We start from the raw sequence: 25,403 nt of genomic DNA on the forward strand, positions 1-25,403 counted from the left end.
TATTTGCATCCACATTTATGTTGCATTTTGAATTTAGAACACTATTTCCGCGGTTTTACCAGAGAGAATTATTATTAAGAATAATAGCCCACATGTAAAGTCTTCAAAGTTTAGCTATTCACCGCAAATACAAACTTTAGCATTTACAATATTAGTATGGATTTGTATTGCGTCTTAAGGTTTGAATACTTAAATATTTATGAATGTGTTTCATTGAATATATTCAAAGACCGCCACGTGCCGCTTAATCTTTTATGAATGCAGTTTATTGTGATTTTAGTTTCAACCTGTGTGTGTTGTTTTTTGTTACAGAAACCGATGATGTCAATAAGAGATAAGATATTCAGTTTAATATTTCATGAAACGAAAACTGATCAATAATTTAATGGACCTCTTTAAGTAGTTATGGAACCATTTTGTTAGAGAGAAAGAAAATACGTTTAATACCGCGAAAAAAATCGACGAATATACAGCGATAAATGATTATTTTTGTGAATTACATACATGTATTTCCAAGAGAAAAAGAAGAAAAGAGCTGAACTGTTCAAAGATGACTATCTACTTTTCTAACAGTTGTCTTTGAAGACTCTTCTATTTTCTATTTGCAATCAAAGCGCTTGTCAGCTGTTTCCCGCATCCAGTGTAACATGTTCCAATTAGAACCCTGTCGATACCTTCCAATGCTGATTGCGGTCTTGGAAAATCCTAGAAAATCTTTCTCCTTTTCGTAATTAATGGGAATTTAATTTACTTTCTTTGGAAATTGAGAAAGGCGATTATTTCACTACCGCGTTTTATTAAAAAAGATATCAATTATCAAGGGTTAGTAAGAGAGATGTCAGGTGCATGGTGTGTTAAAGCATATAAATAATCAATTTCTTAAGTCGATTCTGTCAAAAAATCCCAAGCAAGTTGAAAAAAACTTCAAGTTGTTGACTTTTTTTCACGTAATGACAAAAAGAAAAACAAAATGACACTAAAACACACCGAATACAACCCAATTAATAAAATTAGCACCACTAATAATGTGTCACCAACACAATAAGCTCACACTTCGACTCCCATTCCACCACCATATTATAATATTAAAATTACACCAAGTAATGGCACACATCTGGCGATATTCCCAGGAAAATAAAAGCATAGGTAACACATTTTTTCACACTCTATTACTGACAGGCTTTTCTCTATAATTACAGAAAAAAGTTGATCACAATTATGCCACATATTAATTAATAGAAACTTGAAAATATGCCTTATGTGTATTACACGCACGAAGTATTGTTTCAGAAATACTCATTAATTAAAATTAAGAAATGAGGTCAAATGTTAAACCATTGACAATGATGACTAAATTGTGTCATAAAGATGTAAACAATAAACGCTTTTATAGTTTCCTAATCAATCAAGATTTACTGAAATGAATTGCCTTTCATGATACATAAGTATCCATCCTGTTTGAAAAGATATGTATTGAAACAAAGCCATACAAAGTGCATAAAGCTTAGAATATATCAACAAACAGATATTGTAGAGCTACTCATTACACCCCCGATGACCTGCTTAGCCTACATATACATTGCATTAAAATTACACGCAAAACCAGCCTTTGTTCTATCCTAATGAAGGTCCCAATTAGTATGTCAAATTGTAATACGATTGTTTAATACACGAACTGTTCGCTTTGCGAAGGCAGTGTTACGTGGGCCAGCGTGACCCGCCGCTCGCGACGGCCGCGGCGGGACTGACACTCTGAGGATCTGTATTCAGTACCTCCGATCCTCTGGAGTGTCGTCTGCTCACAATCCTCTCATTAATATTCCAAGAAACCTTCTGTGACAATGCTGATACCAAAATGTGGCTGTATGCATACGGTTTAGAAGTAAATAGATACATGTATTACTAGTGAGCCGTATTGACTAACGGCCGTTCAAAATATTCTATCTAGAGATAGAATTTTGTCATTAGCCCCATGCAAGTAATATCAATCCTATCTGTAGTGAAACAATAGATAGAATATTGGGAACGGCCGTAAACAGAGCCTTATTTATTACCGGGAAAACAATGTATGTGCGAAGACAAATCACGATCAATGGAATGAAAACATTTCTTCCTATTCAGCCAATGTTGCAGACTGCATTCTAAATTAATTCGATGTAAGTAAATGAAATAACATCAATAAGTTGTTTGTTAATAAAAGGAATAAAAATAAGCGTAAATATTAATGATCAAAACATTGAAATAAACGAAAAAATAACATCTAAAATCAATTACATACAGTTCGATATCTATTCAATTTGCGAACAAATTGCTACCCGATTTTCAGAACGAGTTTCATTAAAAAATCTACCAAAGAGGTAGGATATTACATGTGGGCCAGGTGTGAGTAACATGTTAGGTACTTATGTGAACAAGACTAATAATTCGATGAGTATACTGACGAGCCCGGAAATTAATATTGATGATACGATACCAACCAATATCGGATTATATTGGAGATTGTTAACGTGGCCCACTTTAGCTCTAGGCATGAATTACACTAATACCTACGTACCTACTTTAACGTAATACCTACATTACACTATCAATGCATTACATTATCAATATTTACTATGGCTTAACCAATTTTCCTGGTTAAGGCACATTTAGCCAAATATTGTCGATTAAGTTTACCAATTGGGATCAAGATACCTACTTAATTCTTTATCCTTCAAAGTTATAATAAAATAGGGACGTTAATAAGTAGCTAAGGTAGCTTCTGCCTGTGAATTCTTACTTTTAGCAAGAATGTCTCTGAAAATCCGATAGGATTAGAGAAAATAGCTTGAGAATCAATTCGAACTGACGAGAGCGAAAAACACTAGTGAAGAAAAGGTATTGTGAATTTCTTCGCAAAAATTCAATAAAATATTATGGCTTCCCAAATTGTGACGCAATAGTAAAAACGAAAAAGTTTCTACTGAACAATATGTTTTATTTTAGAATCTGGCAATTTTAATCGAAAAAAATATTTGATGCCATAAAAAAATTAAAAAGAAACTATTTTATTTATTCCTTTGTGGCATCTACGTCATTGGTTTTCGTCGAATTCAGCCAGTAATCTAAATAAGAATTTTGGGTCTTTCGTAATGACATCAGTATTTTATAATAAAAAAAGTATAAGTTTGATTAAAATATGAAACGAAATAAAGATAAAAAAAACAACACTTCATAACAAAGGTTTCCAGAACTTTCGCTACATTTAGAACTGAAGTTATCCTGCACAGAAACTAATCTAGCTTTTATTCTGAAACAATGCGAACCAGTCAAACAATGTATTTCAAGTCTGGACTTCTAGTTAACTCACGAAGCTTTACTATGTCCTTTGTGTGAATTGAAAGGAATCTTCATAAATTCAACTGACTTTATTTTTCAAAGGGAAAATATGCTGCTGGATTTTAAAACAGATTAAGCAGAATCCCATTGACAAATACGAAAGGAGGTTGGAGTTTCCATAGACAAGTTGTTGACTAGTGGTTGAATAATGGCCCCGCCTTGGGATCTAATTCAAATCAATTTAGCCGCAATCTCTGCCTGTTTCAGAGCCATCTGTGTTATTATAATCTAGATTAATCTAGGTCACCGTAAAGCCTATTGTTGTGTAATATGAATAATTTTTTTCTGAGCCTTCGAACTGTTGTCATTTGACAATATGAATTACCTTTTCTGTGTTAATGTGTCCATATGTGCTTAAATAGAAGAAGATATAATACAAATATTTTTTAGTAGGTATGAGAATATCTATGAGCAGTTCGAATTTTTTTATTATATATATAGTTATCGGCACGAATCTTGAGCTCTGACCTTCACCTGCGCAGAAGTATTTATTGGGTCCCTTTTGTGATATGAAGTGAGGCGCGGGGGCGAGCTAAAGCGGTGATTGGCCCGCAGTGCATCACGTCATAGCCGTCACTCGTAGGGATTGCAATCCGGTATAATTTTCAATCCGGCCGGATTTCACCGGATTGACGCCAATCCGGCCGGATCCGGCCGGATCCGGCCGGATTTTAAACTTACTTAGGGCCTTGCATTTAGTTTTGATAATAGCACATAAAAAGAAAATGAAAACACGTTGATGGAAAATGAAATCACTTTTAATTATATTTCTTGGCATTAATTGTAATTTTTGGTACTATTTGTAAAGTAATTAATCAGTCTGACTTGCTGCATGTAAGTATCTGAAAGTACTTAAGTAATAACTAATAATACTATTAAACTCTTATTAATAATCTATATAGTTTTAATTAAAGAAAACAGTCTTTTAAATTTGTACTTATAAAATCAGCTTCAGCTCCTAAACCTAAAAAATAAAACAAGTAGCATTTAGTTTTGCAATGCAATTAAATATCTCATTTAGTTGCATTGCAAAACTAAATGCTACTTGTTTTTAACATTCAAGTAAATATTATTTCTTGGCCTGGAAAAACGATCTAAGAAAACATATAGTATTGATTGTAGTATCCCCCAATCTGCTCCTGATGGGACTGCATATATAGCCTGCCGCAGAGAAGGCCCTTTCTACCTCTACACTAGTTGGTTTGATTGCCATTATGTAATCGTAGATAAGCGATAAGTGTTTTCCTTTTACTCCTTCTACTTCATATCCATTCATTTCTTTTTTAAGGATTTTCTCAAAATCTGTATCTTTTCTAGCTATAACTTTCCCCCTATACCCTTTTTTTTTTACGGTTTATCTCGACGGAATAATCTAATCAATCACTCACACACTTTTCGATTACTTTCGTTTGATACTTTCGATGTCAAAGGTCAAGTGGCGACTGACAAACAAGTGCAGGCAGCCAGTGCGGTGCCGGCGCGGTGTCGTCGGCGGCGGCGCAATGTCGCTCCGCGTCTAGCGATATGGCAACGTCGCGCTCGCGCTCGCGATTTCTTGCTTTACCGGATCCGGCAGTCGGATCCGGCGCCGCCTCACCGGATCCGGTAGGTCCAAAAACACGCCGGATCCGCCGGATTACCGGATCCGCCGGACCGGATTGCAATCCCTAGTCACTCGGCATTGGTTCTTTGCTAATAAATCACTTCTGCGCAGATGTAGGTCAGAGCTCAAGATTCGTGCCGATAACTATACTTGGTTTGATAAGTATTTTTCATTTTTGTCAATTTGAGTACCTACCTGACATCTAAATGCAGGAAACAAAATACAATGCTATGCACGGTATCTTCAATGTACGTTTACCTACTACATTAATACATTATTTAAGCATACAGCTACACCTTTTTCATAATATAGGTCAGCAGGACACAATCAAAATCAACAACAGCTTTTTAATGTGCGTTGAAAAGTTTGTAATAAAACTCACAATAAATAAACTTAAACTTTAAACTTTTTTTTAAAACTTTTTTTTTTAAACGAGTCTTATTAGAACGTCTTTTAAACGTCCACAAGTCAGTTTTCATTGTAGCGCGGAAAATTGCGTATCTTTGTTGTAACAGCGACTATCATCGTGGCCCATTTCCAGCTCGCTCGCATGCATTCTTTTTATACTTGTAGACCACATTCTATCTACTTATTTCATATTTTTTAATATTCATTTAGTCGATTAATATAAATTTAGTGTGTAAAAACACAACACTAAAATGTAAAAAAAAATCTACATGGCATAAGATTTTTTTTTTACAAAAAAATTGGCTCTATTAATTAAGTACATCAAAATATTTAGGTCTTTCAAAATACTCACTCACACGAAATGAAAATAATTTGTAACAATTTGCGAATTGTCATAATAACATTGTTCCTTGGATTTTGTTTAAGGATTACGGATAAATGAGAGCTCAATCACTGTCATGGTTGAGCTAAGCGTTCTGTTTGTTCAATGACACGAATGCTGTCGGGATAATACCATTGTTCAGTCTCGTTTTTGCAGGCAGGCTTTATGTTATTTATTTCGGAATGAAAATTAAATATGATATGTATTTTAATATTAGGCCAGATTGTTAAATTCACGCTTTATTTTTTTCATAGTTACGTTGATGTTTCTACCAAAAAGAAAATCGCTATTTCTCTATACGTTACCTAAGTTCGGTCACGTAAATAATTCATTTTCAATCTTTTTTCAATATAAAAAAAAATCTTCGTTGCGGTGACAACATGACACCTTCGTTAAAAAGGTCCCGAACAAAACGGAGCCAATTGCGTGTATTGGAAAAACATTTTTTGCCTATATTTTTACCAACGGTGTCGAAAGAGATTTCCGGTACAGATAGGACACATTTTTGGATATTTTTCGTGTGGCGTATAAAAGAGTTGTAAGTACGGTGCGGCAAATATTTCAATTTTTAGGCTATAAAATTGGAACTTTCTCCACAGTAAAAATAATAAAGAGGAAACATTTTTTGTACCTTGATAAAGGCTAAGCTACTGAGCCAATTGTACCTTAGTAAAGGCTCCGAAACTACTGAGCCAATTTGAAAAAAATGTTTCACTGTTACCTTATCCTATACTATTTTATATTTTATCCGGGCACAGGAAGAAGTTCTCGCAGAAGGCGGTCGAAACAGAGGGCAAACAATAGTTACTTTTAAATATTGTGTCATAGTGTTGCCAAATGGAAAATTATAACTACCATAAAAAAACCTCAAATCCATACCTATATTTCTCAAGATCCTGTAAAGAAGCACATCAATTCTGTCTCCATTACTGTATCCAAAATCTCAATACTCTGAGGTCGTATTTCAGAGTAAGCCTGTATCATTTACTTTAGAGCTAGGATAGTGACTGGCACGAGTGACCGATAAATAAAGCCCTTTATATGTGTCAAGCCCATACAGCGTAACTATTTAATAGGCCAGCTGTATGGGAGAACAATGACTATAAATGTAGTATACAATGACAAGAAATGTCGTAACTTGTATATAAACTTGTTTATCGTGAAGTTAGTTAAATGATATCGACTATGATAGTTATTTATATTTCCTTCAATTGAGGAGTATTAACAGCTCACACGGATATTTAATTGCTTACCAGTTTTCGATATATTTTGGGATTTTGACTTTTTTGATCAAGAAAAACATACCTAATCGAAAAGTAGAAAAGAGAAGCTAAAGATTGAATAATATTGAAGAGGCCACCTCTATTACCATTAGGCAATCATTTTTTACAGAGCAGTTAAGCAAATGTCAGTACAATTTACAAAATCGACAATTACCTTTATGATTGGCTGAATAGTCATATTTATCGTTATTTGATTGACAGATAGATATAGAGAGCCAATCATTGAAGAGGAGACATTCCATTGTACAGCCTAACCTATCGCAAATGAAAATGGCAGAGAAGCTCTTTCAACTTTACTACATCGTTTCATTCAAGTTAGCTGTCGTTACAAAAATGGCGGGAATCTTCTGTTCGTTCATAAAACTTGGTGATACTGGATCTCTTTGCGTTTGACAAGATATTAATGGCTTCCGTAAGTAGGTTAAGCATTCACATAAAAAGGGTACCCTTGATGGCTGTAAGGCCTCGGCCTCGAATTTTGCGGGCAGCGGGGCGGCAGCGGCGGCGGCGCGGGAGCGGCAGGATCTTACGCGTATAATCAAATGGACCGGCCCTCGAATACAGCGGCGCGGGAGCGGCGCGGGCGCGGGCAACGAGCGGTGCGCTCCAGTCAAGCGGTGACCGCCCGCGCCGCCGCCGCTGCCGCCCCGCTGCCCGCAAAATTCGAGGCCGAGGCCTGAGGGAGCGACGAAAGGGCGCATAACACAAAGTTCTTTCCAAAATATTTTTAATCTTTTTTCTCGTTATCTCGTATTAATTTTCGTACGTGATAACGGAGTTCGTAAAGTTGTCGGAAACGAATATACGAAAGAGTTATACTTAATTTGAGAGGCTTTACTTTTTAAAAACTGACTGCATTTGTTTCTAGTCTAATCAAGATGTAATGTTCTCAGAGGCTGTGGGATTGTTCGATAGAGCTACCGCAGCTCTAGTATACAAAGGGCTCAAGAAGGAACATAGTGGGTTTTGGCCAGTAACAGTCTGACACCTACTCCCTCACGCTGCACCCACAGCTGGAGGGATCATTTGATGATTTTCCACCAAAAAAATGTAGTATTCAGTAATTCCGATAATGCCTTAATAGAAGTCTACTCCTCGAATAAAAAGCTACTAAAGAAATACATTATTGTTTCTGCGTGACCTTTTCCGAAGTCAAGAGTTCCATTAAAAGGGTTAACGTTTATACATTGACGTCAATCTGCTTCGGGACGAGGGCTTTTACTGAACAGATGACATTTCAATTTCCTACTCTGTCCTCATTCGCTCTGTCGCGAGGGATGAAGACGTTAATGCCGTCACTTCGGGGACCTTAGCATAATTTATCAAAGCTGGAACATTTAAAGTACATTTGTTATTTTGCGGTGATGTTGTCTCAATTTCACATAGGAAAAGAAAAACTTGTCGTGTTAACCTTAACACAATTGACACAGCGATTGACTCGTCATCTGTATTGACCATTAAATCGTTTCTCACATAAAACATCCTACTTATACTATAAATGTGAAAGTTTGTGAGAATGTATGTTTGTTATTCAATCACGCAAAAACGGCTGGACCGATTTGATTGTTTGGTATGTAGATAGGTGATATCCTGGATTAACACATAGGCTACTTTTTATCAACACATGACGCGGGCGAAGCCGCTGGCGGAAGCTAGTTTTATATATAACGCCAATATAAAAAGCCATCGCGGGCGCTAGCGGCTAGATAGCGGTAAGCAAAATTTTAAACAGAGCCGTGCTGCAGCTACGCCGTGTCGTGCCGTGCTATTCATGTATGCCATGACCTTTATATCTCCAGGTTAAAGCTCAGTTGCGATAGTAACTTGAATGTCCAACCCGAATTCGGACATTTGAACTTTCGAACAATATGGTATATGAATTTCGAAAGCGGCAGAAAGTCACAATCGATTTGCGAATAAAAAATACGATTCGAATGGCTTGGTCAAACCTTTAAATCGGACACGTTTCGGGGATCAGGTCAAAAGCAGTTGGCATTTCACATTACTGGCCGTATTTATTGAAGAGTTACAGCTAGGCTTTAGTTTTTCTTGAATTATCTGTAGCGCTAACTTATGGTTTTTTGTAAGACTTGTTTTTCAAAAAGGTTTAAGTTTACAAGAAAAATGAAAGAAAGCAAAAACCTTTAAGACTCAGGTGATTTTTCTGCGAAACATTTTTGTTAACGTCTGTTTCGCGTTAATGATTTGTTGGCTTAGCAAACGATATTTACTTATTGTTCTTTTCCGTGAAATCTAAATTTGCAAAGGCAGCAAAATATTTGAGAAATCGTTGATACATATTTATATAGGTACTTAACTATGTACACATTTAGTTCGAGTTCAGTTTTTTAATTCGGAATACCAGATTGTTTTCGTTTTTATTAAATTTATATCGATTTTAAATTGAAATTTAGTTCAAGTCAGCTCGTTTCGAAAGTTTACGACTTTTCATACCACTTAAGAGCTATTGTAAATGACTGGTGAGTGATGATATCGATATGGTTTCACATAAAAGCTCATTAGGCAATTTGGTTGAATGGTTTGTCTTATGAAATTTTTCTTTTCAAACATTTCGTAACGTACATCTTTCATAGCTTTTCCGTCTGTCTTCAGGCTGTATGTACCTATCTCATGAACCATGATAGCCAAACGGCAAAAATTTCAGATGATGTCTTTCCATGTGTTTCCTCTTTAACAACAAATACTAAAAATTATAATGAAATAGTGTGAGAGAACCAACAAATGCAAGAAATAATAATTCATATTTAACAAGGCAAATCCAACTGTTTATTTATAACAAAACAAACACTCAAAATCCCTTTATTCACCTCGCCTCGGTTAATACCGAAATAAATATTCATAAATCTACCCATTATGATTTATTCGCAAATACAAATGTTAGAATACAAAGTAGAGTCGAGATATCCGTGTCGCGAACAATCGATTTACGCTCGGATCCACTCGATTAAACTTTTTGTTACGGCCTGAGGGTAATGACTCGGCATCTCGATTAAGTACCACTCTACGGTAATGCCGATCACACGGCAGTAGGAAAAGAAAAAAAAGTGCCCATTCAAAAAAAGAACGATCGTAATCTGTCACCTTATTAGTGACCATTTGAAATTCGATTTCAGTTCCAACCATTATTCTGCAAGGAGGAAGAGGTTAAATTATGAGGTCCTATTTCATGATAACGCGTATTCGCAACTGGTCAAGATTCTGTCCCCTATATTCGATGAATAGATGGATAGCACGTGTCAGCACGATATTTGTGAAAATTACCATGGACAAAAGCTGTCAAAATTAAAAATGTGCAAAAGTTTTCCAAGACGCAAAAAGGGGCAAAATGCTTTTTAGGTGTAATTTAAACTAACAAAGGCTATTTCCTTTATATTTTAGGCTGTAAGCTATTTTACAAAGAAACACATAAATAATACGAACAATATAGATCACACTAGGATTGATTTGGGCCATTAACTCATTCTTCAGTTACGCGTTAGTGTCGAGCAAAAACTGCCATTAGGACTAGACTGGAGAGTGTAATGTATTTGTGTAACTTTCCAAGGCTGGACAAAAAAGTAAGTAAGTTATTGGCTTAGAGTAGACGTAGATGCATGTCATGCTCAGTTTTTAGTTAATATATCTCAGAATAGCTTAGAACCCTAATCAAAGTATTGTTTGCATGCATTGTCGAACCTTTCCACTAATAAGGTTTCAGTGAATTTTCTTTTACCAAAAATAAACTGTAGGTTTCAGTGGTTTTTCTTTTTCCCAAAAATAAATGCTTTGATCTTTCAATAACTTATTTATAACGGACTGTTTGTTGATGCTGGCACTCATTTATCTTTTTTCAGCAGATGATGCATTAATGCAGTCATGAAATCACTGTGATTATTATAAGTTGCATAATGGTTCGAAAATTCTAGCAGGGTTAGATTTGGGATTCTCCATAAAAACTTGAACTTATAAACGTATTTCTGAGTTAAGGCTTAAAAAATATGATGACATATATCTGTCTCTAGTCTCCACTAGTCCAAACGACACAAAAGTGCAGTACACCAAGCCCTTGGCAAGTCCATTACGAAATCGACTACAAGCATTGAGTGACCCGATTTCGATTCTACACCTCTCGATGACACGCTTAACGTGTCCCAGATTGTTACGTAACAGAAAACATTCCAGTGACATACTGACGTATTGACCAATACATTTACTTGACATTGTAAATAGCTTCATCATCATCTGCCTAGCCTTTTCCCTACCGTGTTCGGGTCGGCTTCCAGTCTCACCGGATGCAGCGGAGTGCCAGTGTTTTACAAGGAGCGACTGCCTATCTCACCTCCTCTACCCAGTTACCCGGGCAACCCATTACCCCTAGGTAAGACTGTTTGTAAGACTTACAAGCTTCTATCTAACTACTCGTAACGATTATCAAAGATGTTCAAATGACGTATTAACCAATTTATGTTCTTGACATTGTCCATAGCTTTACGTAAACACTTAAGTATTATTGATGAAGTTCATTAAAATGAGAAACCAGTCACAAGGTTGTTCTGGCCCTCGAGTCAAGTTCACGGTCGTGACGTCACACAGATAACTCGCAAAAGGAGGTCAGTTGGTTTTCGTCAGCTAGAGTTTCCAGATAGTTCGATTGCGTCAGAACTTTTTGCTGCGCCCTTTTTACAAGATTAAGTAGGTACGTACCTACTACCTATTGACTTATATGTAATTTATTTTACTTTACGTTTGACGCAGTGTAACTTTGACTAAAGATGTAACGATTCAATAGCTTAAAGAAATATGAGGAAAAATTATACCTATTTAATGTTTTATTTACAGTTATATGTAGTGTGGTATATTATGAATGTCATTACTTAAAAAAAAAGGTATCCATATAAAAGTATTATATCCTATCATGGTTATTCTGCGAAAAGTATTTTGTAGGTATTTATTAATAAAAATAAATTCCTATCGAGGTATTCGCGCCACGTAGGAAGGTATCTAATTTAATAAAATTTCCAAATTGACGCGTAACTTCATAAATCATTTTAACTGTTATAAATTCAACTGGCCTTTTGATACACAATAATATCGGTACAAAGTACCACCCATTAGTTCCCGCTCTCGCCAGCCAGCGAGGAAATATTCCCGCCAATATGAAACACTCGGCCATCTTTTTAGTTATTCAAACTTCGAACAGTAATGTTTCAGCCTGTATTGAAACTATGGATCCTATGAGCCTATGCGAACTGCTTGCAAACTCGAGTGAAATATCAAAAGAATACATAAATTGTTCATAAAATGCATGCAAAGTTTTTCTAACAAGTCCAAACACAGGTATGATGCGATGTTCTATCATGAAGTTCCAGTTCATATCTTTCGGGTACCTACATCAATAGTAGAACAGTATCATATTATTGTTTTGTCATCTGAACTACATATCTACAGCTGTCAATTTTCATGACCTCATGATTCTTGGCAGAACGGTCATGTAATAAAAGCGTGTATACGTATATAATGTTTTTCATATTTATAAATAAAACTAGCTTTCGCCCGCGGTTTCACCCGCGTCCCGTAGCCGGATGGTGACAAAAACTAAAACCTTCTCCCGGGTCTAAGTTACCTCCCCTCTAATTTTTAGCCAAATCGGTCAAGCCGTTTTCATGTTATGTCGTGACAACGGAAAGCGGGTTTCATTTTTATATATACAGATATAATATATTAAAAAGATTATAAGCTAGTAAATGCGACATATCAGGAATTGCTAAAGTTATCAGTATTCCACATCAACTGCAAAACGCAAAATGGGAAACCCAGAGAAAATCCTAATCGTTGCACTCTGCTATAATTTTACATTTATAAATAGCCTGATAACAACAATTTACTTCAAGAAGGGAATTTTGTTGAGTTGAAAATAAACGATTTGATCTGATTTAGAAGACAATATCTATATCGATTTGGAACTTTTTGATCGAAACTTTTAAAAATAATAAATAAATGAGCACATTGCGACTATTTTGTGACAAATAAAAAGTTTATCTTTATTTTCCATTTTATCCAGCTTCAAATATGGAAACCATATTATCGAAAGCTAAAAATGAAAATATTGATATCGCATTTTGATAAAATCCTTATTAATTAAATATGTACTTACAAATGACGTGAATAGGTGTGATAAAACAATACATTCACTATAAAATATCGTTTATTATGCATTCATTAAACAAAATGTTAAATAAAATTAATTAATGCACGTAAACATGCGGTTTTGCGGTAACTTGTTGAGGTATCATGTTCGCTACTTGGTTATTTTTCAATGAAACTTGACGTACTATGTAGAATGCTTATTAAAATTATAAATACGTGGCTTGAATGAGTTTCAAAAACAGGATAATATTACTCAGATTTTGCGTCATTTGGTAGTAATTGCAAATAATTGGGGCTTACTTTAAGAAAAAAACAAATGCAATAAATAACAAACTTGACAATGTATTTTTGGTATTTTTTTTAAAGAGAGGTACAGCAAAAATCGAAGTATGTATTATATGAAGACTTACAGTACCGACCAATTTATTTGGTTTTGAATTTAAGTTGCACAGAAGCAAAGCATGATTTTCAGAACAACTTTGGTAATAACGCGACCCAGAAGTGTTTTTCCAGAAAAACATATTTTTTCCTAATTTTCAAAAAACACATTTTTATTCCTCTATTTTCATTTATAAAGTGCTTTAAGCGTTGGTCAGAAAGTTACTAACGAGATGAGAGTTCGAAACACATATAGCTAAGTTCAATAAAATCCCTATTTTACACACATACTGGGTACAAAATAAACTTGGTGTATTCACAAACAGCTAACTCTGGTTCATAGTATTTGCTAGTAATGAGATTTGCAGTGCACTCTACTAGACTTTATGTCTTTCCGATAAACCGGACTTACCCCTTATAGGAGAAAGAGGTGAATAAACTATGCATACTCGGTCTTTGACATTACGAAAACTCTATAAATCTTTAAAAGGACTCTTCTTAGAGAGATTTGATACTTGATAATAGGACCTCACCTCGTAACAACAGCAAAAGTAGCACCAACAGTTAATCCAAGATTAAAGGCGCTCATCCAGAGTAAAGACATATCGATGCCTTGTATTACCACGGTCTCGATATCGACACCTGAAGGTCACTTCACTATTAAACAAGCGTCGTTCATCCCGTAACACTGCACAACACTGACTATTCCAAATTCAAATTAACGTTAAAAATAAATTAGATTTTTATTATCTGTGGTCGTAATTGACAGGTGATTGACTTTTGATATTCTTTTTATGGAATCGATTTATTTTTAAAATATATACGAGTTGATTTGTCTATGTAGGTTGATGTAAGTAGTTTCATTGATGTAGTCGCGAGTTCAAACGCTCGTGAACGAGTGGCGTGGAGTTACTGTCCTTTACAGTATAAACCGGAGGTTTCCCCCGCTCCCCTTATGAGTAGTAAGTATTGTGGTTATTTGGCTATGTATGGTGCAATTGCATCTTAGTTTTGTCTCGTGTATTATTTTAGTTTTTCACGCATACTGAAAGAAGTTGTTTGAATATTATACGTACGCAAAAAATATTAAAAAAAAAATATATATATATTTTGATGTTTCATGAATATTTCTTAGAACGTTATCATCACATGAACATGTTTTTTTTTTTCCTTTCTGAGACCAAAATTCACGGTGTCGTCAAATATTACCGAGTTATGCATGACGTCTAAAGTAAAGATGAGTTTATAAATAGCACGCCTGATAACACGCGTACTGACGTGTGTTATTGTATAATTTAAGCCATAGAACTCTTTGCAAGTTTTTAACTGTTTTCAGGCTACTTGTAATTTCAAATGTCGAGGGTTACTTGACCATTTTTCTTAAAGACCAAGAATTATTAGTCTCACAGCAGCGTAATCAAACTGCTACAGCTATTTTATACTCCAACCTTTAACTAGAATCTAGTGAACCTACTTTTAAATACAAATGCTTAAAATTATAAATTTAAAAAAAACCCCGACTCAAAAAAGCACGCAATTATTATGACAAAAGGTTAAAAACGCTAAACCCTATAAAAAGCAAAAAATAACTTTTAACACTACGTAAGTACCAACTAAAGCATGTCAGACTAAACTAAATTTTGTCGTGTCGGGGGACCGCTCTAATTTATTAGCTTAACGTTAGAAGTAATTATATACTACTACATTATATATACTTCTTATAACTTTTTATATAATTTTGTTTAGATACGTGTTTTTTTATACGAATGTTGTAATTAAGTAGGTATCATTTGATTAATGTAGTATTTTTAAAGGTAAAAAGCGGTCCCCCGACACGTCAAAATTTAGTTTAGTCTGACATGCTTTTTTTTTTTTTTTTTTTTAGCGACGTAAAATCATCAAATGACCCCTCCCGCTGTGGGTTAGCAGCGGTGAGGGAGTGTCAGACTCTTACTGACTAAAATCGTCGTGTTCCGTCATAGGCCTTTTATGTACCAGGGCCGCGGTATCTCTTTCGAACAACCCGCAGCCCCGGCAGGCCTTGGCCCTGCTGGGCCCCGCTGGGGTTGCTGACATCTCTTTGAGGAGCGCGTGGAACAACGCGCGCCGTCGACACGGGTCTGTCGTCTAGAAAGACAGAGGGACGATGAGCCACCCGAACTCACCGCCCACAGACCCACGCCTACGGTGGCCGGGAGTCATCTCGCGACACCCGGCGCCCATGGTGTCTACCTGGTCCAGCGCGGCGGCCGGGATGAGAGGTGCGAACTCTCTGGCGTTCCGCCTCCTCCTTCTCGAGCATGACCGCTTCGCAGAAGGAGGCGACGGCATCCCATTCCCTCTCGCCCCGGACCATGGCCTGAACCAGGGCCGGACGCGAGAGGTCGCCGCCGCCCAAAGCCTCGACGAGGACCCGGCGGTGCCCTTCCCATGCGGGGCACACCTGGACTGTGTGGTCCACCGTGTCCTCGGGGCTGTCCGCACAATGGTGACACCCGGGCGCCTCCTCACGACCGATGCGGTGCAGGTACCTCCCGAAACAACCGTGTCCGGTGAGGACCTGCGTCATGCGGTACGTGAGGGCGCCGTGACTCCTCCCGAGCCACTCCTCAAAGAGGGGACTTACCGCCACGATGGTGGCGTGCCCTGCACTGGGTTGCGACAGTCGCTCCCTCCAGGCCACCATGAGATCGCACCGGAGCTCCGCCCGCTGCGCGACAACTTGCCGCGGCAACGGGGTTTCTCCCCGGCGCTGAGCCTCCTCGCGCCAGTCGTACAGGCGCAAGAAGACCCTCGCCTCCAGATCCCACGGTGGCAGTCCAGCAAGTAGGCCAGCTGCTTCGCGGGAAATCGTGCGGTACCCCCGGATTAGCCTAATGGCTATCACCCTTTGGGGCACGTTCAGGTAGTGTACAGCCCGCGGCCGTACCGAACGTGCCCATACCGGGGCCCCGTAAAGGGCCATGGACCGCAAGACTCCCGCGTAGAGTTTACGGCAGGGGGCGTTTGGGCCTCCCAGGTTGGGCAGGAGCCGCTTGAAGGCAGCACCTGTCTTCTCCAGTTTGGGGCCCAAACGTCGGAAATGTTCGACGAAGTTCCACCGGCCGTCGAGGACGAGTCCTAGGTACTTCATCGCCCTCTCGACGCCGATGGTAACCCCCCCCACCGTGACCTGGGAGCCTGAAGGTGGCGCGTTCCGAAGCCCATGAAAGCACATGGCCTCGGATTTGTGCAAGGCCACCTCCAGGCCCAGCAGCTGGATCCTCTCGATGACTGTCGCAACCCCGCGCGTCATTATGTCGGCCGCCTCCTGGTGCGACCTCCCTTGTGCCAGAACCAGCGTGTCGTCAGCGTAGCAGACCACGCTGACGCCGCTAGGGAGGTCGGCGCGCAGCACCCAGTCGTAGCCGATGTTCCACAAGAGCGGCCCCAGTACCGACCCCTGCGGAACACCGCACGACATTTCTCGCCGGTTCCATTCCCCGTTGTGACCAGGGTAGATGATGGACCTATCCGACAGATAGGCCTCGACCACGCGACGAAGGTAGGTCGGCACCCGGTGATACCGGAGTGCCTCCCTAATGCAACTCCAGGGAAGGGTGTTGAAGGCGTTGGCGATGTCAAGAGACACCGCCAAGACGACCCCCCCCCGGGACACAGCATCCCCCGTCGTGAGAGCTCTCACGCGCATGATGGCGTCCACCGTTGAGCGCCCCTTGCGGAAACCAAACTGGTGGTCCGCAAGGTCCGGCCCTATCCCCCCAAGGTGCGCGACGAGGCGGTGTGCGACAACTCGCTCAAAGAGCTTGCCCACCTCGTCGAGCAACACGATAGGCCGGTATGCGGACGGAGAGTCCGCAGGGCGCCCCGGCTTCCGTATGAGGACCAGTTTCCCTGTCTTCCAACGAAGTGGGAACTGGCCCCTCTCCAAGCATGCGCTGAGAAGCCCTCTAAGTCGAGGCCCGAGAGCCTCAAGGGCCAGGACCCAGGCCTTGCCAGGCAGGCCGTCAGGCCCTGGGGCGGTGTTTTTGGCTTTCAGCCTAGCCACCGCCACTCTCAGGTCCACCCCAGTCACCTCGGGGACATCGTCGTCGTCGGAAGTGTGGTCCGTCGTTGACACCGCGGGTTGCAGAGACATGGGCGGGGGAGAGTGTTCCCCGCGCGAAGGGAACAGAGCGCTCACCACCTCCTCCACCAGCTGAGGCCGAAGACTCTGGGTCAGCGGGGGGGCCCATGGGCGGAGCTTGCCCCGCACCATTTTGTACGGGCGCCCCCACGGGTCCCTGTCCAGAGACCCCAGCAGCTCCGCATTGGCCACCTCCTTGGCCTGGATGATGGCCAATTGGAGGGCGGTCTTCGCAGCTCTGTATCCCTCGTACAGCTCTGCTTCCCTGGCTTCTGCATCCGGAGGGCGGATGCGCAGCCTGCGGTGTCTGGTGTACAGGTGCCTCGCAGCGACGCACGCCTCTCGAAGGGCGGCGATCTCGCGAGACCACCAGTACACCTGGCGTCGGGCGCGTCCTGGCGGGGCTCGGGGCATATAATTTTGTTTAGATACGTGTTTTTTTATACGAATGTTGTAATTAAGTAGGTATCATTTGATTAATGTAGTATTTTTAAAGGTAAAAAGCGGTCCCCCGACACGTCAAAATTTAGTTTAGTCTGACATGCTTTAGTTGGTACTTACGTAGTGTTAAAAGTTATTTTTTGCTTTTTATAGGGTTTAGCGTTTTTAACCTTTTGTCATAATAATTGCGTGCTTTTTTGGGTCGGGGGTTTTTTTAAATTTATAATTTTATTTTATTTCATGCTTTTTGAAGGAGCTCCTTAATTTTTCCTTCTTTCATTAAATTTCTTTTATTTTAAGATGTGGTTGCTATATGCGATCTCGGCCAAAGGAAGCTGTTTAACAATCCTCATGACAAACTGGCTCTGGGAGAATTGCACAGATTGAGAAACAATAAAGATTAACCTTTGGTCATTTTAGACTTTCAGCAAAAATACATATAAATCGGTTTATCCGTTTCATTCCGGCATTCCAGGGTTTCATCCGCCACATCCTATTTCCAGCATCAGGTTCTAGTCAATTAGAAAAATGAAGAGAGCTAGTCAAGACAAATTCAACGAGCCCAAACTCGATGGGTTTACTAAAAGGCAGTTCAGGGTTACGTCTTCTATCTTCGTGTCCTAACAGCAGACCAGCTCAGTGGTTCCAGAAGACATTAGTGTTTCAAATTTCTGATCCCACATATGCTTGCAAGTAAACTGAGCGTGTAACATTCCTATCACACCTAACAAACGAGCTGATGACCTTGAAGACCTGAACCGATTTCCACCAAACATAGCTAAGAACACTCCCGAATGACATACCTTTCAAACAAAAAAAACCGCATTACAATCGGATCATCCGTTTGGGAGCAACGATGCCACATACACACACACACACACACACACACACACAGACACGTCAAACTTATAACACCCCGTCGTTTTTGCGTCGGGGGTTAAAAATTAAAAAAAAAACACATTACAAAAAAGTACTTATTCTAAATTCAACAGACAGTACACAAATTCGACAAACGAAATGCCGTAGCAATTAGGATATTCCCAACAGATCGGCGCACCTAACGCAGACACATGTGCTTAATTTGTTCATTACTTAATAACAAATGGGTTTAAACGCAAACAAACTTATATGTTTGCCTAATTCATTATTCATGAATGACAATTGAATGACAATATTTCGATATAAAATAAATTGAAAAGTTTAAAAAGTCCAAAAACAGATACCTATGGTTCGTCCAGTTTCATCATTCATCATCTCAGCCATAGGACGTCCACTGCTGAACAAAGGCATCCCTTAAGACCTCCACAGATACCTGTTGGAGGCGACCTGCATCCAGCGTCTTCCGGCGACCTTTATAAGGTCGTCTGTCCATCTTGTTGTTGGACGTCCTACGCTGCGCTTGCTAGTCCGTTGTCTAAACTCTAGCACTTTTCTACATAGTCGACCTAATAAAAGCGTGTATATTTAAAACGGTACTAATAAATGCTAAAGGTAGAACTAGACATTATTTTATTGGTTCATTCTTCTTCTTCTTCGTAGCGTTTGTTCTTGTGACGAAGTGAAGAATAAGGGAAGCAGAAGTAGAAGATACGGAAAGCAGACCCCGTCACAAGATGGAGTCTGCTTTCCGTACCTTCTTCCTCCACTTCGCTCTGTCCAGGACATCTTCCTCTTCGAGTTCGCAGATTTTAATGTCTTCCTTTACGCCGCTCATCCGCCGCAGTTTTGGCCTGCCGCAGCGCCATGGACCGGGTATGTCATTATTTGTAGTAATTGCATTAAAAACAACAACGAATACAATTTGTAGGCAATATGTTTAAAATATAACCTAAAGTATTATTTCATTCACTTAGTCTAAGATTCGAAGGTCATTCTTTACGTAACGTAAAGTAATAGTTATAGGCATTGAAAGTCTGGATATAAGGTCACGCTAATTGAGCCTGTCTTATAAAACTTTTACAGTAATTACCACTAATTACGTAGCTATTTAATAATCTTATAATTTTTCAAGGTTTTTCTTTTTTTTGTTCAGAAAAGTTTTTGATAAATGGTCAAGGAGACGAATATTACTCTAATTTATTTACACTCAATATATGCTTTATTAGCATACCATAATACCAAAACTATAATAAAAATAATTAATAATTAATACTAAAATAAATACCATAATTGTAATACAGGTTTATAATATGTAACATGCTATGCAGGTATATTAGGTAACGCAGTACAATACAAATAAAAATTCTTCAAAGAACAGACCAGTAAAAAGTTTGTCTAATTAAAGTAGTAAGTAAAGGCATGTTTTTCCTCGTTCGCTGCGGTTTTCCCGAGCGAGTAAACTTCTAAGTGAGAAAATACCACGTCTTGCACAAGTCCTTACACTATGATAACATTTTATGCATTTATGTTCCTTTTTTACTTCGTAAAGGCAATAATATAGTAGGTACTTGATATTTTGATGCTTCAGTAAACAATCATAATGAGATTTTCTTTGACATTTCACATTTTACAGTACGATTATCTGACTAGACTACTCTCTTATAATTATTTGCTGTTACAATCGAGTCGAATATAGTTAATTTATATCTAGACTAATATTATAAAGCTGAGTTTGTTGTTTGCTTGAACACGTTAATTACAGGAATTCGTATAAAAAAATCTTAACATTTTCTGGCAATGATCTAAATTTCTTGAAACTTAAAATCGACTATCAAAAGCTACTTTAGAAAAAAAAAACAACTCTTGCATAGTTAGGAGGATTAGCATTCGACGGAAAACTCCCTGAAGGAAGCAATCTTTCTACGGAACTCGCAAAGGATGTAGTGTTCTAAGAATGCAACTGCGTCACGTTAATTTAACCCTTGTACGAATACGAAACATAGCACCTCGATAGATAGATGTAATACATATACATATACATTATTGACGACCTCGATGGCGCAATGGTCATCATGCCGGACCGCCGAACCTGAGGTCCCGGGTTCGATTCCCGGTTCGGTCGACATTTCTGTCATGAGCATGCTTGTTGGCCGTGGTCTGGGTGTTATGATATGTATTTATAAATATGTATATATGTAGCTATATGTAGTTTATCAGTTGTGTTAGCACCCATAACACAAGTTAATAATTCTTACCATGGGGCTAACCGACCGTGTGTGAAAAAGGTGTCCCGACATTATTTATTTATTTATTATACATAATACATACATATATGTTATAATATGAGCAGCAGATGCTAACTGTACGACGCAGAATGAAGACACACTTTTTATTGCATCGCTAAAGAGACGAATCTTATATCAATCTATGCTTGACAGTGGTACTGTGGAGCAGTGTTGCATACATTGTAATTTTGGATATGTTGTTAAGCTTCGCAATCAACAACATTATGAAGTTTAACAAATTCACTGGTAATAATCATTCTGATTTTCAATGATGTCTCTATTATAGTTATCGGCACGGATAATGAGCTCTCGGCGGAAGAGTGCGGAACGCTTTGCGCACCGTACACTTATGGCAATAAACCAATAAATCACTTCTGTGCAGGTGAAGGTCAGGGCTCAATATCCTTGCCGATGATTGTACACAACAATATTTTCAATATTACAATTATGGCTATTTGCAATTCACATCCAGCGCAATCCTACGGTTCACTAGCTATAGTTTATAGAATAGATACCATAAGCTCTCTTGAGCAAACCCGTCGGCGTCGTCTTGAAGAGCTTTGAAGACATCCTAAGTAACATCGATTTTACTCTAATGGAATATTGAAAACAGCTTCACTTTGGCTCAATATTTCAAAATGGACTCCAATGGTTTGATTTACGTATATTTTTACCTGAACGATGTGTGAGATAAATGTTGGTAAGTATATTTGTTCAATTAGCGAGTTATTACCAACAACGGTCTTTAGCAGTATTTGTTGAAATAATAAATGGTGAGTCAAAAGTGTAACAAATAAAGGACGATTTGGCTTAAAAATCATACTAGAAATACAAGTAAACGAAGTTTATAAACATAGAACTTCGTCGTCTACACAGTCTGCTAGTTAGAAAGATGAGTAGTAAAACAAGCAAGGTAGAGCAGTATTGATTCGTTACGGACCGAAGATAACCCAATGAACCACGGGGCGAATTTGATTGTTCCGGATCGAAAGGCAGAACCATTGCGTCTTTGTTGCTATGCCATATCTAAATTTTTAATGGGCTTGGTAAAGGGCTCATAACTAAGCAGCCATGCAGATAAAAGATTTTCATCTCATTGCAGATATAGGTACTAAAGATTTGTTGATCATAATCTTTCTCGGTCGAGTTAAATTGTGGATTAAAATCAGCGATAGATTTTCAATTAAAAACACCGACTTAACTTAGTTGTGTACTTCCTATTGCAATCCTTTCGAGTGTCGGTTAGACGACGACGGTTAAAATATTAAGAAGAGCAGTCTGTTTATCCAAATGGATTAAGATAGATAAGTAAGCTAAATAGCTTACCGAGATAAGACTTAAGATTCTTAAAATTGGTCCAGACATTACGTCAACTCTTTACAGTCATCACCACTTACTTATATGTTCCCTCCCGAGTATCGAAACATAAAAGATGTTGAGAGAAAAGTGTTTAATATTAGTGTGATATCTTGATAGGATCCATACTATTCCAAAAACATGGCCTTGTGATCTCAACCCGATAGAACTACAGATTGTATCTCATTACCATTACAAAGAAGACGAACGGACCGCGAATGTCGGTACTTACTACATGTATCAGAGTACTGTTATAATGTAGCCACTTATCTTTTGGCTGCAGTTTTCGTACAAAAGCCTCTTGGGCGTACGTGATCGCTTGCACGTCTGCACGGCACGGCGAATGCAGCGAAAGTGCTTAGATAGGTACTAAGTTTTTGAACGTAGCGGAAAATTGGTATGCTGTGGTTGAACGACCGTCGTGACTCATAAAATCTTAAATAATTATAGGGAGTGTGTAGTATAAAATTATGACATACGCTAGGTATCGACACACGAGTATCGTATTTCAGATAAGTTGGTCTAACTTATGAATATATCAAGCCAAAAATTATGCACTTTTTCAGTTGTGCGTATTTTACGACGCTTACAAGTCCTATCAGGAATGTTAGTGTACGGTACGTAAGTAATATCAATCGAATAGAATCGCGTATATCAATGCGAAGAATGCATGATTTTAATTTTTTCTCGGTCGTCTGACAAATATATATCCCAAGCATTTAAAAGTAAGATAATGAAACTGCATAGGTAATATAGGGAAGAATCCTAAAGATAAAGAAAATGCAGTTAGTACAGGATAGAATCAGTTTTGTATACTCTTGCGCAAAAACCCAGCATTCGGGGTTTCCCACGTACAATATTTGTATTATCATCAATACCGCATCTTCTATTTACTGAAAGCTCACAGTCGGCTAAAAATCCAGACTATAGGTAACTATAGAATAGGACAGAATCCCAGTTTGTGAGCATAAAAACCAGAGAGTCAAGCATAAAAACCAGAATTCAGTTTTACTAGTTCCAATATTTATTTTTGCAAAAACTAGCCCGATTTGACGCGGTTTCACCTTCGTCCCGTCGGAACTACTGCCCGTTACGGGAAAAAATATAGCCTACGTTATTTGGGAAGAGCATAGCTTTACAAAAGTGAAAGAATTTTTCAAATCAGTTCAGTAGTTTCGGAGCCTTTAGCATACAAACAAACAAAAAATATTTCCTCATTATTATATTATAGACACACATCTTCGTTTGCTGATTTACGGGTTTACCAGTCAACTGAAATCGAAATCTAGACAATAATTTACGGAATAACTTTGTGTGCTCTTATCCTAAAAGTTACAGAGTCTAGACTAAAGTAACGTTCAACAATGTAGCCTTTCTTGAGACGAATAATTAAATACTGACAAACATTGTTAACCTAATCAATCAATTCTTAACTTTGAGATTACGAACTCCGCACTTCTCCGTCTGGTGTGAAAGAAAACAGATATTTAGTTCGAGAAAATAGTTTTTTTTGTGAATGAAGAAAAGGACTCCATTTTAAATGGACATCGATTTGGAGAAGTTTCTTTTGTACACCAGGAAGGCTGAATTGTAAAACCAGTTTTACTAGCACTCGCAGTAACACAGTCTAGTGCCCAGGAACAAAAACTGATCTAGGCACAGCCTTGTTAGCTACTTGTAAGGCAAGGTGCGTTGTTATGTTTCTGTTTGCCCTTAGTTAAGTTAGTAGGTATTCACTGCATTTCCTGGTAGCAGGTAGGTATTAGGTATCAGTACGAGTAATATGCATTTAACTAATTTCTTTAATGTTTTAATAGCTTTAGGATCTAGAATCTTAGTTATGAGCATTGCATAAGTATTTCATAGATCTTCAAAACCGAAAGCCGAAAAATCAAAAATATGCAACAGATGCAAAATCGTGTTAGTGACCTTAATCCATGGCCGAAAGCATTAATTGACTTCATACAAACCTGGGGCCCGATTCTCCTAAGTTAATAATGTCAAAATCGAATAGAAATCGAATCGCAATATGATGGCAATAGCAGTTTTAACCATATCGGGCATTCTGCTACTAATATAAGACCAATCGTATTCCAACGACATTCGATTGGTTTGCGATTGGTCTGCTATTTTGGTGATTTTGGTCTATACGGTAGTTTGCTCTACAATCATATTGCAATAGTTAATAATTTGCAGACAAAATGATTCATTATTGAATGACAGAAAAAGATAAAAAGGTTTATTTCAAACATAAAATAGCGGAATACCACATACGTTTCAATCGTAATCGACTCGGGATTGGATCGCAATCGAACGTGAATCGTATGTTGCTTAAGTAAAATTAGGAGAATCGGGCCCCTGTTGTTCAATCGGTAACATACTGCAGGAGTGCCTGACACATGGCGTGATAATAAAGAATAACGAATAACTTTACATCCATTTTAAAGCCTCCCCAGAGTTCCATAGGTTTAAACAAAACAATAAACAAATTGATACATCAGCCTGTATGCCGTCATCAATTAATTAGCAAGGGCTGGCCATGAAGGTCGGGTTTATCAAATGAGTAAATATGTATATTTGTAGGTACTTGTACAAGCGTGAAACGGAACGGGAAGTGTCAAAAAGTGATGCGGGTACCCTGACAGTTCTGAATTTCCGATCGCCTTTTGTTGCCGTTGAAGCTGGTCAAGGAAATATGGGTCACGTATGGATTTGTTTATGTTTAGCCGTGTAAGTTTAG

At 38.5% G+C, this 25,403-nt stretch overlaps 1 protein-coding gene across 3 annotated transcripts in view; it reads right to left on the reverse strand.

Annotated features, from left to right (window-relative positions):
* The window catches only part of LOC124639745 (flotillin-2), a 279,960-nt gene that overhangs the window by 22,102 nt on the left and 232,455 nt on the right, over nucleotides 1-25,403 (reverse strand). Inside the window, exon 1 of one of the 3 annotated variants that reach the window (XM_047177212.1) lies at nucleotides 14,110-14,452. The exons of the other annotated variants lie outside the window; for them this stretch is intronic. The gene's annotated coding sequence lies outside the window, so the exon portion shown is untranslated. Of the gene's footprint in view, nucleotides 1-14,109; nucleotides 14,453-25,403 lie in introns of those variants that run through there. 3 annotated transcript variants of the gene reach the window in all.

This window comes from Helicoverpa zea, chromosome 19 (assembly GCF_022581195.2).
Source record: "Helicoverpa zea isolate HzStark_Cry1AcR chromosome 19, ilHelZeax1.1, whole genome shotgun sequence".
Taxonomy (NCBI): domain Eukaryota; kingdom Metazoa; phylum Arthropoda; class Insecta; order Lepidoptera; family Noctuidae; genus Helicoverpa; species Helicoverpa zea.